General features: G+C 34.9%; 1 protein-coding gene across 1 annotated transcript in view; it reads right to left on the bottom strand.

Annotated features, from left to right (window-relative positions):
- Positions 1-16,338, bottom strand: part of LOC115442681 (TWiK family of potassium channels protein 12) — a 214,556-nt gene that overhangs the window by 130,548 nt on the left and 67,670 nt on the right. Inside the window, exon 2 of the mRNA XM_037436908.1 lies at positions 1,010-1,037. The gene's annotated coding sequence lies outside the window, so the exon portion shown is untranslated. The remainder of the gene's footprint in view (positions 1-1,009; positions 1,038-16,338) is intronic.

Raw genomic sequence — 16,338 nt, 5'->3', positions numbered from 1 at the left:
CAATAGGTGTTAAAACCTTAGTGGCTCACATAAGTGTATCGCGTTCCGAGATCGGCCTGTTTATATCCGGTTCTAACAAGCCAGTATAATTATGTCGACTGCCCAGGGATAATCATCTCTCGTCAGTCGACATTCTATTGGACCCCACTCCACTTACCATCAGATGCATGGGTCAATTTGCCACGTCCGTAAAAAAATACAGTCTCACTGCTGGGCTAGGGCCTCTTGCACAACTGAGACGGATTAGGCCATTATTATTATTCCTATAAAATCTGTACTAAACAGTCCACTAAAATGTTGCGCTAAAAATCCTATCAAGCATCTCTAAAAAGTACCAAAAATCTACCTGATCTTACAAATTGAACCATAAAAAAGTTATACAAATAAAAAATTAAGAAATAAAACAAACCTAGCCAAACCCATTAAATATTCGCAACATCGGAAACGGAAAAAACGTTTTTCATATAGAATGCACAATGAACATATCTAATTCACGCGGGTTTACTCGTGGGCCGCCATAAAGCCTTCCCGGAAGGTATATCAAATTAAACGTAAACCAGAAATAGAATAAATAAGTTTTATTCGGAACGTGATCTCATAATAGAAAAATAGTTTATATTAGATGAATTCGCTATACGCAGAAACAAAAATGCTGGTGTTTTTTGGAATTTCATACAGAATATTGGATAGTTTATACAATCAAATTGATATTCAATATTTACTCACGTAAAGAAGAAAATAAATTACTGAGTCCATAAAATTATGTACTTTTATATTATTTACAATCAGTGCAAAAACAATTTTAAGTAATCTTTCTTTTAACAAAATAATATATAATGGCAGTTTAAAAAAATACAATAATTTGTTTCAAAATCACTTGTTAATTTATTATGAACTGTTTTTATATAATAACCATTTTGATTTGTATACAAAATGTGGGAACAAAATGAATAATACTTATAACATATAAATATTTTAAAATAGACTTTTAAATTTTAATATTATTTACCTTAAAGCCTTCGAGTTGTGACAATTTCCTGAAAAGAAAAAACATAGATTTAGTAACATAAATCAAGCCACACCGCTAAATAATTCTATGTGACGCGTTACTAAGATTTAGTTATATATGTTACAAAGCGTTTGTAATGGGCAAATCAATAGCTCACTATTACAAGCTCCTATATTTTTACAGATATTGGAAATTTTTTCTTAAATTTTATTAATTAAACAGTTTTTCAGATTTCATTGCAGTTTTTGTATTTTCATTCTCTTCCGAAGTTTCAAAGACTTTTCAGCCAATGGTCACAAGGCGGAAAGAGATATAGGTTACCTAAATTTGAAATATGAAAAACCGCTATAAAAATTAAACTAGTTTAATCTCGATGTCTAACATTAGCATAAACATAAGAAAACATTAGAATATTTTTATGTTTCTTAACATCTCATGTCTCAAGATGGCGAGCGCAGTGGAATACCAAACTATAATTTGTAATTCCAGGCATTGGATGGTGTTTTACTGTTTATATGAGGTCGTATCGCTTACCATCAGGCGAACAGCAAGCTCGTCTCGTCATTCAAAGCAAAAAAAAAACATCCCATGTCTCAGGATGGTGAGCGCAGCGGAATACCAAACAATACTTTGTAATTCAAGATGTTGGATGGTGTTTGTACTGTTTATGGTCGTATCGCTTACCATCAGACGAACGGCAAGCTCGTCTCGTCATTCAAAGCAATAAAAAAAAAAGCTCACGACAATATTGAACACCACAAAATACCCAAAACATCTTACACCATATGTCTAAGATCGCATTACGTTAATGCGTTTATAACGTGCCGTTCTTTTCTTACGTTTTATTTAACGCAATAAAAGCCGAAGAAAATGCGAACAAAAAGGTGGTTTACGGCATGGCTCTAACGCAACACCACTTTACACGAATGAAAATTAATCACAAAATACGTAAAACAAGGATTTTTAGTTACATTCGACCTGTAATTACGCTAAAGAGGGTAACTTTTAACACCCATTACTTGCTTTTACTGCTTTTCTGTGGAATTAAATTTCTTTGTGAATTTTTGAGGGTCTTTTGCTGTGCGTGAACGTAGGCACAATTGCAAGAAGATTTTTGTATACCCCCACAGTTAAGGGCCCCGCTGAATCTGGTGATATGTGTAGTAGGGTCAAGAATATAGATTTTTGTATACTGTTAAGGGCCCCGCTGTACCTCATGATATGAGTAGGGTCCAATAGGAAGTACTAACGGACTCTACTGCACCTGATGGTAAGTGGAGTGAGATCCAATTGAATGTCGACTGATGAGAAATGATTCTTCGACCGTCGACACAATTATGCCGGCTTGTTGGAACCGGATATACATGCTGATCCCGAAACGCGACACTTACGTGAGCCACTATGGGGGGTTTTAACGGTGTACAGTAGTCGCTCTCTGGCGGATATAAAATATATCCTATCCTTTCCTTCTATCCAACTTTAAAAGGAGCTTAAAAAGAGATCTCACCTCCAGGTAGGCATCGTCTTGACTTTGACTCTAGTATTGCTTTAGTTCATGTGCGACGGATGCTGCTTACCATCAGGCGAACTGTTCGTTCGTTACCATACTTAGGCAATAAAAAAAAAATTACACATGTTTTTCAATAGCAGGGAAAAACAGATATTAAGGTCTATTCAGATTTTGAAAAATGTGTATAGCAAAAAATTGACAAATTATACAAAAAAAAAAAATAATGACGCCAATCGATGCTGTTGCTTATCGGGATCAAAAGACTCTCTGGAACCATTGTAGGTTTGAATACTTTTAAGATCAGAAATTGCAAAAAAACATTTTCATACACATGTTAATTAAGCGTATATCACAAAAAACGTATAAAATAAAATATATTTAAAATACAAAGTAGATACAAGCGTTAGGAAAAAAAACATAATATATACTGCAGATCGTAAAACCGGGGATTAACCATGTTGTCAGCGAAACCGCGGTGCCGCTATAACTCTGTCGCAGCCATATTTAGAGCTCACAAATACATAAAACTCACGATGAATTTACATTTAGTGAAAGAAGTTTGTATTTCACCAAATATTCTCATATCATTTGCAGGATTATAATTCTTTATTTCTACAGAGTCGTTTTGACATTAATATAAAAAAAAATCTTTAAAATACCACTTTTCAATGAGATACTCGAACCGTAGATTTATAATGAAAAAGAGTATATTTCGATAAAAATAAATATAAATAAAGTTATTTTAAATTTACACACCGTAATACCAATATTCTAAAGAATTTGTCGCTGCGGCAACATCACACTCAAAAAGAAATACACTCACGCAGACGTCATATTCGCGCTAAACTACAAAGTGATAAAAAAAAGTCATAGGAGATTTTTGGTGAAAATATTCATTATTAATGAGTGAGTTTTTAATACAATATTAGCAGCGGTAAAGAAAGTATATTTCATTTGTTATCGTAATGTAAAATAACCGTATATCTGTTGTACGAAATTAGTTATTGCTCACACAATGACCTTTTACATCTGTTTTCTATAAATGAGTAAATGATCCCAATCTCAATCTTTAATCCGATTCCGAGAATGAATCAATCAGAGTTACTTATTTATAAGCGTGTCAAAAAAACTTTGTTCTGTTTAGTTCATTTTTGAGATAGATCGTAAAAATGATTAGGATCGTTTATTGAAAATGGCGGATAGAGACGAGATATATGTGTGCCCATTTAGATCCACTTTTGTTCAGTGGTCTGGAATTTAATTTTAACAAAAATCTAAATATCTTCTCAATTTTTTTTATAATATTAGTAGAAAGAATTAAACATTTATTTACACAGTGTACTGAACAAGGTGACGTGATCAGTCGTGCGAAAAAAAAGTAAAAGAAAAAGGGCGCGAAACTCGACCGGCTGGCCAGCGGACCACTGCGTTGGAGATACACTTTTGCTTGCATTTTGCTTAGGATCGGACGGACGTTCACAATCGTTGAATATCGCTAGCTATATTTTTATGTTCTTACTCTTTTGTTTATTTGTTAACTAATTTGATTAAAATTGTTGTCTTTTAGTAAATAAGTTAAGTTTTTGTTATAAGTACTTAATACTATTTTAGTTTTGAGTTAATAAAATTGTCAAATAAATAAATGTTAAAAACTCTAAATATATAATATGGAAAATAATAATGTATTTGACTATTCTTCTAATCCGATATATTCAAGTTTCATTAAAGGAAATATATTTCAAAGTTAGAATCGTTATAATCATTCTCTTAACCACCTTTTCCCAAAACCATCCAAAATAACAAGATCTCCACAACACGTAGACATTAACAACCTGTGAGGGCCATTAAAGGCTTACAAAGTAATAAAACAGTTAAGAAAATCACATTGTCACATTAATTCTCACGCAATATGCTATACTTTACTCTGAACTCGGGCAAACAAAATTAAACCACTTTATGCAGGTCACGTGGATTTAGCGATTTGTTGGGGGTCAAATAGTTGTTCGGTAAAAATTTGATTGCTGTAGGCGTGCATGCTTTAAATAATAACATAGTGGGAATTATTGTTTTTAATTATATTTATAGCTATTTTAGGCAAGAAAAAATATTTGCAATGTTAAATTTGGAAGCTCAAAATCATTGATAAATTAATAAAATTAATAACTTCCGTCAACTGTAGCTGAATGGAGGAGAGGTCTATGTCCTCTTGTGGACAGAAAATATCAGCTGATATATAGATGGATGATGTAAAATAATTGAAAATCCTTCCTTTTTTAATAATAATACATATTTCCACGTCCTGTCATGAGTAGTATTAAAAAAATTCAATTATGAATTAATTCAATTTTTTTTCGTATAAGAGATCATATCTCCCGCGAGCTTTAACTGAATGCGGCCCTTTCTAAGATTGAATAAATCCAGTGGGCGAAAGTTACAATTTACTATGTGTACAATTACAAAGAACCATTAAAGTAATACGCTCATAAAATTGCAAGTTTCCATTGTTAATGTACATTTATAATGCAAGCATTAGTTTGTTAATACACTGTTTCTGTTACTTAATTATAATCTAGATCTAATAATAAATAAAGCTGTTTATTTGAACATGCTAATCTCAGGAACTACTGAAGCGATTTTGATTATTTTTCACTAATAGGAAGCTATTACTCCTGAGTGATATAAACTACTTGTGGAGAATTATATGTATAAAAGGCACACGTTATTAATAAGGTATAAATGTAAGTTCGTTAAAATAATAAACACAGTTGTCAGTCAAGACTCGTTGGTTTTATTTCTCCTCCAAGCACACATACACCATAGCATTTTCATCCCAGGAAAATATAAAGCAGTACTTTCATCTCAGAAAAACTTTTTCACGCGGACGGAGTCGCGAGTAAAAACTAGTTATATTAGTTTTTCCGATAACAACCCTTTTTTGTCCGTGAACACATGGCTATCTTCCTCTTCATCAGCCGCAAGATGTCCACTGCTGAACATGGGCCTCCAAAGATTTACAGATCGCCCTATTGGAAGCGGCCCGCATCCAGCGACCTCCTGCTATCTGTGATAACATGGCTATCTTACTCTTATCGATATTTTAAACGTGAGAGCTCGTGACGGTTTTATAATATTTGTTATTAAAGGTAAACACAGTAACGGATGTACAGATTTGGATGAAATTTAAAAGAAATATAAACAGCTGGATTCATAGGCTTCTTTATATTAGGGAAAGTTAAAAATTCCTCCTCACCGAAATTTGATTACGGCAGCAAATCTCAACGTAATCAACCAGGTACGCAGGAGATATTATAGTGTGCAACACACAAGTGCATTCTCCATTCCTTCACTCTCATAGTCCCATCCGGCAATCCGACATGAGCGGAGAGAGATCAGGCGCAGCACCAACGGCTCTACCTGTTTTCCGAGCCACGGGAGTACTACACGACCAACTCCCTCCGACCCACGGCTGAGTAAATTTCAAGATGGGAGAACCCAGTCAATCTTTTTTTCCCGTGCGTGTTTCACACCCAGGACCTCATCGTGGTAGTCATACTCGTTCCGCGTATGCTTTACAACTAAACCTCCGAGGCAACTAATGAAAGTCGATACAATGGGACATTTACACCAAGAAACGGTAATGGCGTAGCTAACCTATTCTACAAAAGAGACTTCGGGAAAATTCCTAAAAACCTCTCACCTCAAACCGACACGATACATTCAAAAAGAATAGCTTAATACAGCAATATTTTTTTTAACCCTATCCCAGCTCTTTGCTCTCATTACAGCGGAGTTAACCCGTCGGCTGCCATTAAACGCGGAACTGCATAAAGCTCGAAAGTTGGACAATTAAATTCTCAGCCGCGGGTCGTTTCTACCTAGACAGTGTATGCAAAATGTTATGTGCATTGGTTGGGTTAGAATGTGTATTTAGTAAAGGAAATGTTTGTTAGGAACATCGATATATATTACTACGTACTAGATTTGTCGTTCCTAACTGTGTTCAACTGAATTGAACTGCAATCCATACAACTGCTTTAGTATGGTCAATATTGACAGCTTATGGTTGTGGAGTGGTGCTTATTATATAAGAACTCGAGTCGCAGTGTAAATCTGGATATGAATAAAAATATTAGTCAAATAAGTAAAATTATTAGTTGTTCAAGTGAATAAATAGGTTATAACAGTGCCATTTTAGTGCAGATTTGAAAAAGGAAACTAGAGATATTTTTATGAAAAAAAAAATTAAAAACCTCGCGCGATTTGAATTTGAAAAAAAAAAACACGTAAGGATATTATGTAGTATAGTGCGTAAATGGAGATAAACCTCGATAAAACTAATTTTGTAGGCACCCATGTGTTCGACATAAACAATCACATAATCGCACTCTTAATAAAATAATGACCCATTCCAAAATTGCCAATTTGTGGGAATCGTCAAACAAACAATTTCTGTTTGCGACCTTTTAGTATTTTCCCATTTTTTTTCATGCTATACGTTTCATTATTTACCTATCTTTAATAAGCTCAATTTCATAGCAACTTCAAAAAAAAGGTAGCAAACAAAACATAGTTTTCCGACGACTGCCATAAATTAACAATTATGAAGTAGGTCATTATTTTATTAAGAGTGCGATTATTATTTTGATCGCGTTGACTCACACATTTGACATTTTCATAGCTAAAAGAAACGGAAGACCCGAGTATTTGATATAAATTTCAACTTGATACCTCTGCACGTTCCTCAGAAAAAGGTCTCTGACAAACAAATCGGCGGAGTGACGGACAATAAAGGGATACTATAAGGATTCCTATTGAGATAAATAATAATAGTAATAAGAACCTCAAAGGCGAAATAGCCTGGATGTGGAAACTACAAAAAGTTTTAATAGTGCCCATTGTACTGTCTACTACTGGAATTATACCTAAACATCTACATAAAGCCATAGAAATGTTAGACTTACCACCAAAAACTTTCCTCAGCTTACAAAAAGCCTCCATGCTAAACACCTGTAGGATAGTCCGCAAATTCTTATCAACCGACGTTAACGGACAGACAGACTAAACATTAATTATAGCTAAGCATCTAAAACAATACAATACTGCACACTTAGTCGAGGCCCGTGTGTAGTATTTTCTCCAGTTAAAAGAGCTGTGTGCGCAAAGCAAAAAATAAGAAATAATAATAAGCCATTTATTCTGAATTATTTGTAAGAAATAAAGAAATATAGTTCCTATAAAATGTCCCGCAGCTCAGCGTGCCTTTTAGCATAGGCCTCCTCTAAGGTTTTCCACTGGGTTTTATCATACGCTGCCCTTCTCCAATGTTGTCCAGGCATGAGTTTTAGATCGTCTTCCCATGTCGTGTGTTGACGATCTCTATTGCACTTGCCGTCCCTTAGGTACCATTCAGAGACCATTCTGCTCCATTATTCTTGAGGATCACGGATCATGGGGCCCGTTCTTTTGAGATACGAAACCTTATAAAGTCTGTATGATAAATACAATTCCAATTACACATTACTCTGAATTTCGAGCACTATATTGAGCGACGTAAGCAAGACCTAGATATTGCAACGACTAAACAGTGTTGATTAATTAAAAGTCACGCTATAATCAAAGGTACCTTAATTAATCTTGTTGCTAATCCATTGAGTTGGTTCATTTAGCAGGCAAATTGAAGGATTTAAAGCTTTGAGTTTCAAAAGTATTTTTCGTTTGAAAATATTTGTATTGGTGGATTTAAATAAGGTATAAAATGAAGAATTTGTATTTGGAACTTTCTTCTGGATTTCAGATTTGAAATTCATTTTGTGTTTAATAATTTATTAAAAAAGTATGGCGCGTGGTTGGTGAAGTTCTAAGATTACTTAGGATATTTTATAAACGATTTGAATGCTAGATAAACAAGTCTTACTAATATTATAAATGTGAAAGTTTTTGAGGATAGATGTATGTATGTATGTTTGTTCCACTTTCACGAAAACCTACTGAACGGATTTAGATGAAACTTTACAGAAATATTGATTATACACCAGAATAACACATAGACATAATTTATAATGATTTTGTTTAATTTGGTTATAATAACGATACATATCAAGTAAGTCGGAAAAAAAATATCCCATAAAACTCCTTCAAGCGCGCGAATACGCGAGCAAAAGCTAGTCGTCTATATATTAAATGCGTAAATAGGAAAAGTATAACTTTTTAACCACATTTGCGTACTGTAAAGAGTATAATTTGGCATGCTTTCACATTGAAGAATGCAGGAAAATTTGACTGGTGGTAGAATATATTTTATATCTGCCCGTATAGCGATCATCATACAAGGTAATAAACCCGCCATAAAGGCGCACTTAAGTATGTCGCGTTCTGGGATCAGTCTGTGTATATACTGTTCTAACAGGCCAGCATAATAGGGTACCGGACTCATTTTTGTTCTTTACTATTATCAAATATTTACATCATATAAATTATAACACGCAAGGAATTATTAAAATCCGGTAAAATATCAACAAGTTATAAGTCTTTGAATTTCGGTGGAAGGGTTAATTAACAAGAAACAGAAAAGAGACGAAATACCCACATGTGACGTCATCGGGAATTACGACGCGTGCAAAAGAAAGAGATGAAGCGATATCCCCACAAGGCGCCCACCTCTGCATGTTACAATATTTGAAATATGAATTACTCGCTCATTTTTTAACCAATTTTTATGCAGTTTTCGCAGGAGTGCTTCTTTTTCGTATTATTAACCATTACATATAGAATAATGTAAAAAATCAAACGTAGGCCGGTCCCCTATTGTGTCGACTATCAAGGGTTAATTATGTCTCGTCAGTCGATATTCTATTAGACGCAACTCCACTTACCTTCAGGTGCAGTGAGGTCGATTCGCCGTGCCCGAAAAAATATCTATTATATGCACTTATTTCATATAATATATTAAATTCGACAGTAAAACTACAACCACTAGTATCTTTTATTTTACGAGTACTAGTATCTTTTCTTTCGAACTCTGCGAAATTATTTTAAATATTTTCAAGTATAATATGTGTGTTTTGGAATAAAGCAATCCTACAGCTGGGGCCTGATTGCGGCTGCAATATCTCACAAATGGATATGTACTCACTTGGCTATTATCTATGTTATATCTTAAGTTATACTGTGTGTTAATGGTAGCCTAAATAAACTTTTTTATCTATCTATCTACTAAAACTTCGGAAATTGGATATTTATGCTTTCATAATATTGTAAGCCCACCTATTAGATTGTTTTATACTAATGAGAGTTGTTTTCGTATTGTAATAATATATCACTTTCATTTATGTTACATTTATAGAAGCGACGAAATTAATTAATCACACCGGAAACTGAGCAGAAGTTAATGAGCAACGCAAATCATTGACTTAGGGTTGTATATTTGCAAACCAAAGCAGTTGGATACCTTATTAGTGCCAGAAATTGAAATTAATCATGCTTGGAACTGAAAAGTATTCATCACCCCGTTTTTTTATCTGAAAAATTATGACAAGACGAGCACGCCGCTCGTCCCATAATAACTAATACGACCGCCCATGGACAGCACCAAGACTTTAGAGAACTTTGAATTACAATTGCGTGGCACTTCACTGTGGCACCCTTAACTTTAAGAGATATTAAGTATGCATGAGGAGTCATTACACTGGCCACAATGCATTAACCAGTGTATGAAACATTGTTGCTATTAGACAAAGAAGATTTGCCTGTACAAGGCTAGATACTGCTGTTTGGCGGCTGTTAGATAAAGAACATAACCAGTGTATGAAACATTGTTGCTACGCGAATTAGACAACGAAGATTTGTCTGTACAAGGCTAGATACTGCTGCTTGGTGACCGTTAGATAAAGAACAGTTTCTTTGAACGTTTATCTCAGAAACTACAAACTGATTTTGAAATCTCTTCACTAATTGGAAGCTATATTATTCTAAAGTGCTATAGGCTACTTTTTATCCCGGATTTTTTTTCACAGCCGGAGCCGCAGGCAAAAGCTAGTTTGTCATCATCATCACCATCAGGTGTAGTGGAATCATTTTGCCTTCCAAGTATAAAAAAAAAAGTTTGTTATAATTTTGCACCAAATCTTGTAGCGCGTGGCAACCCTACGTTGCCGGAAGAGATCTCGAATTAATAACAATACCAGCATTGTATCCAAACAATAAGAATTCATTCTTCGATCGTTTCGTATCTATTTGCTGTTATTCTGTACCATTGTCCTTTGATTCCCGATTTCCCGTGGGAATGCGATTATGTTACGCCAATGGGATCATGCTGCGTTCAAATATGTTTTTTTTTTTTATTAAAAGTTTACGATTTTTTTACCAAAATTTCGTTTATGTATGTACACACAATAACATAAAGATAGCATTTTAGTCATACATTCTTTGCATCACACCTCTATCCCGTAGGGGTAGACAGACACTAAGGATTGCCCCTTTGCACGATTCTGGTGTACTTCTCTCGTTTCCTTTATAAATCTTTTCATGCATTCTCGCCGGTTCAGGGTATAACCTGGCCTTTCCTAAGAATATCAGATATCTGACATTCGAAGGTTCGGTGCGATCGACACCTATCGGCTCTTCCATCTACATTCGCCTTATAAATCCTCTTTGTCAGTCTCCTATCATTCATCCTCTCCAAATGCCCATATTAGCATATCCTTCTCAATTTTGGTTATTACATCCTTTGTTATCTGACACATGTCTATCACCGCATTTTAGTCAAGTAGCGAGTAATTACTGGGGCCTTATTCTCTATCCGCACATTATTTTAACAGTGCGTAACAAGCACATAACACAACGCGTCATGTTTAGGACTATAGAAATTTGGCTTACAGAATACCATTCCACGCACATTTCTCGAAGATAACATGACACGGCCGCGTTACGCGTTTACACTATCATACAGAATAAGGGCCCTGAACATGTCTAAATACTGAAAAATTTGACAATTAGATTAATACAGGAGACCTTTTCACGCATAATGCTAAATACGGAGCGTAATTAGGACTTAACTCTCCTAAGCATTGCTATAGACTAGTTATAAAATAGTCGTATCAATTCCCTGTCCTATCTACTCTCAATAAAGTTATGGCGTTTCTTCTTCTTGATCGTATTCTTTGTTACTGAAGGTCATGTCTGTCTTGAAACCTCTATACGGTGTCGATGACGAGCTCTTTCCAACCCCTCCAGTATTCCGCTTTCATCGGAGCAGTGGGAATAGGAAAGGAAGAGTTGTGGCGAATTTCGACGGGTAATTTTCAAACTAGTATGGCAAATGTTTTGCCTATGTTCGAGACATGGTTAATTTAATACTGCCCGTATATGACAACCTAATTATAAATATAAAATATATAAGGACATATTATGCAGCCCCGGATCTTAAATTTTTTCGAGGCAACGCAAAAACTAGAGAATACCATCCCCGCTCTACATTTTTACCTTTGTCATCATCATTTTTTCACGGTATGCAGAAAATAATTTATATGTTTAATGTACTGGATGTCTCAGTGAAGTTGCGTCAATAATGAGTTGTGTATAAGTTTGAATTGGCTGCCCTGAGCCTGGGCCTGCCACCCTCCCCATCTCCCTAGATCTGGGCCTGACATTACGCAGCTGCATTATGAATATAAAATATACAAAGGTATATACCCATTATGGAGCTGCTTCACGTCATCAATACTTGAGATCCTCGACCATGACAGCGGCCAATTTCACGGTGCATGTTAAGAACAAATTGCCGCAAGTTATTACCGCGTTCGACAGATAATCCATTAATCCGTAATTGGATTTTTAATTAATTGGAATACGGTACGAATTGGAATGTCATTGGGATCACGTCATCGACCACATCATTTGCATGTGTGAAGATTATCAGTTTTCGTGCCTTAATTATAATTTAGAGCCGTGTGTGGTATACGTACGGTTTATTTTTAATCAACAATTTTCACACGCGCTTTTGATACGCTCTGTTGACACGCAAACTTGTACGTAAAAGTATGCAGTGTGTTTAGAATTTTGCAAACAAACACGATTCCGTGTCGTTTTGTGATTGGTTGAGAGATTAACACGTGACTGGCGCATTGGTCTTGCGACCAATCACAAACTTTCTAAATTAAACGACTTACTAGCCACGTATTTTGGAATATTTTAAGGGGGCTGTTCGCGTTTGCGTTGCGTTTCTTTGGGGATAAAATACGCCGTCTGAATACGCCCTTAGATTTTTATGAATTAATAACATCTATGTTCCTAGGTATCTCATTATATCCATATTTATTATAGGTACTGCTTATACTCGTGTTTATAGGCCAAGTGACATACTCTTAATAAAAAAATGTACGCAAGAGAGAGATAAATTTTAAATATACAGCCACAAAATATTCTAAACAAATTAAAAAAATCGCATACAATTTTCTGTATTACCAATAAACTATGTATGAAAATTACTTTATTTTGGACTAAAATCTATTTTAAAGTGTATTGCAGATGAGTGAGGTTGACCACTTACTTACCATCAGGTGAACCTAATGCTCGATGGCTCCCTATCCCTAAATACGTATATTGTTTGTATACGTATTTATATTTTATTTTTATTTGTGTAATACACCTTACTGTCCGTACGTCATGAGGTGCCTCATTGAAAATCATCGCTGCGGTGTCAGACTGATACTAGCACAATAGGTATAAATTATTTTTCTATTTTTATGTTTTTATTTCCTTTTGGTACTATTATAAGGTTCAACCCAGTAATTAAACACTATTTCACCACTCAAAATAAAATTCAATGTCTTAGATCCTGCCTCGGCGACTGTTCGCCAACGAATGCGTGCGACAGTGCACTCAACTTAAAAAGTAAACTCGTTAGCCACAGTGTTGCCAATATAATAAAATGTTATATCGATATTTAAATCGATGTGATATTAAATATCGATACACATTTTAGACGCATAGAAATCATTAATATTAAACTACAATTAATGTATATATTAGAAATACTATAATAAACATATCTTTTAAGAATTATGCTTCCATAATGCTTACACTATGTGCACGTTATACTGTTTGTGTGCAATAATATAATCTTTCTTTCCTATAGTATAAAAAACTTGAAATTTGTTCAGCGGTTTTGTGGTTCACTGTATATGTACACAATAAGTTTTTTTTGTTATTGTGTTATTCATGGCGACCGCAATATACCTTAGCGTGCGAACGCTTCGCCCAAAATTTAAATACACAAATAAATTTTGTCTACTCCACGTTGTTTACAAAAACATGGCGTAGAAAAAATATTGTACAAACAACATAATGTGCAGGGCTATAAATCTTTATTAATGCGTACTTGGTTTTGTAAAATCTTAATATTTCTACCATAAACGTGATTTTGTAAAAATGTTTGCATGTTTGATAGAAGTAAACAAAGCAACGGATAAACGAAATTGGATGAAATTTGACACACGGATAGACTTTGTCTTGGATTAGTATAGGTATATTCATTTATTAGAAAACCTTCAGCCAATTACAGGTATAAGTTACAAAAAAATTGAACGAATGGTCATTTACAAATTATCACTTGGATGTAACAGAAGTACTATGTAAATATGTATCAAAATAAACAGGTAATTGCTAAATAATATTATGTAGGTCCTCACATTATAGACATAAGTAGCTAGATCAAAACTCTTATAGAGAACTTCTCAAATATGCAGGTTTTCTCACGCTATCTTCACCGTTAAAGCAAGTGATAATTCACAGAGAGTACACACATAACTAGAAAAGTCACAGGTGCGTGCCCATGGGTTTTGAACCTGCAAACATTCACCTCGACAGTCCATTCCACTTCCAACTAGGCTATCGCCACTAGCGTTATATTACCTATACATATTAAATCAACAACAATTCAAAACATTTATAATAAATTAAATTCCATTATAAATGAACGGAAGCTTTAATACCGCCTGCAACAGCAACATCTTAACTCATACTATAGAATTTTTAATACCCCGCGGTGGAATCAAGCCTTGTAAACGAGCTTTCACCCGATGCGCAAAGTTTAAATGACTGAAATTAAATTAACAAGGTACTGGAGTGGGGAACGATTTAAAAAAAATAAAGGAACGCGCAAACGCGATTCTGTTGAAACAAGATACAGGGGAGAAGTTAGTTGCAATTTTTGGTTAAAATTCTTTCTCTTCCGAAATAAATAATAATATCAGTCGTGTATTATATACTGTCCCACTGCTGGGCACGGGTCTCCTACTGAGAGGGATTAAGCCTTAGTACACCACGCTGGCCAAGTGTGGATTGATAGATTTCACACACCCTCAAAATTCCTATAGACAACTTCTCAGGCATGCAAGCTCCTTCGCGATGTTTTCCTTCACCGTTAAAGCAAGCGATAATTCACAAAAAATACACACATAATTTTTTGAAAAGTCAGAGATATGTCATCATTGGGATTGGAACCTGCGGACAATCGTCTAGGCTATTGCCGCTTTAACTTCAGAAATTATTCGTCATCAATTGTTAACTGTTAATTATACGACTCAACAAATTCCAACACGGCTACGAACCGCTGCGGTATTCATTCTATAAATTTTATTTAATGTTCAAAACAAAATACGGTAATTTTAAAAGTCATAAACAATTGCTTAAAAACTCAGTGAATATTTTTTCTTAACAGTATTTATTATTAACATTGCTTTCGACAGGTCCATCTGGAAATTTTTATGGAAGGCCAATGATCAACAGTCGACTTTATGTGACTGATAATAATGATGATGATAAATATTTTTTATACAATTGCAGTACATAATGACAATTTTAAATTCGTTAAGTGAAAAATATTTTCGGAATCGAATAGACAGTCAATGATTGCGGAATGTGATTACTAAAGACTATTGACATAAGTGTCAATTTCATGAAAACTATGTTGACTGCAAATCGCTGGCAATTGTATTGAAAATTGCCACGTCTGCGCCGCCTCCAAATACACCTTTATAATTTCTTGTTGAAACTATAAAAGGAACTCACTTGAAAAAAGCCACTCAAAGGTCCACGCATTTACGAAGAAAAAGTATTTTGTCTTCATTCCTCATTCCCGATCCCTTCATAGCAAGCGAAGCGAAAAACTAAGATTCATTCATTGAAGTAATGACGTTGCAGACCCTTTGGGCATGGTCCATGCTTCAATCTACTTCAAAGATGCGGACAAAAATGCTATTAAAATATAGTGCTTTAGGTCGATAATTGATTTTGATAATGTGCAAAAGTAAAGTCACAATATAGTGGCGATACCCTAGTTGGATGTGGAACGCCTGCCAAAACAAATGTCTGCAGGTTCAAATCTCAAGGGCACACACCTCTGACTTTTCTAAAATCATGTGTGTATTCTTTGTGAATTTATCGTTCGCTTTAACGGTAAACGAAAACATCGTGAGGAAACCTGCACATCTGAGAAGTTCTCTATAGGAATTTCGAAGGTGTATGAAGTCTACCAATCCGCACTAGGCCAGCGTGGTGGACTAAGGCCTAATCCCTCCCAGAAGTAGAGGAGGCCGTACTCCGCAGTGGGCAAGTATATAATACAGGGCTGATATTATTATTATTATTATTATTATTATTATATGCAGTCATAATGTAGCTCGTAGCTTCGCCCGCGTATGAAGCCGTTCTCGCTCCAGAGTTCTTAATTCATTACATCAATGTAGACCACCACCTACGACTACGATGTACACCATATATGACACCAGCGGCGATTATTTAAAAATCAGATATAAAATTA

The sequence above is a fragment of the Manduca sexta genome, chromosome 9, assembly GCF_014839805.1.
Source record: "Manduca sexta isolate Smith_Timp_Sample1 chromosome 9, JHU_Msex_v1.0, whole genome shotgun sequence".
Classification (NCBI taxonomy): domain Eukaryota; kingdom Metazoa; phylum Arthropoda; class Insecta; order Lepidoptera; family Sphingidae; genus Manduca; species Manduca sexta.
Note: the sequence above shows the minus strand (reverse complement) of the source record. Positions and strands in the feature narration are given on the sequence as shown.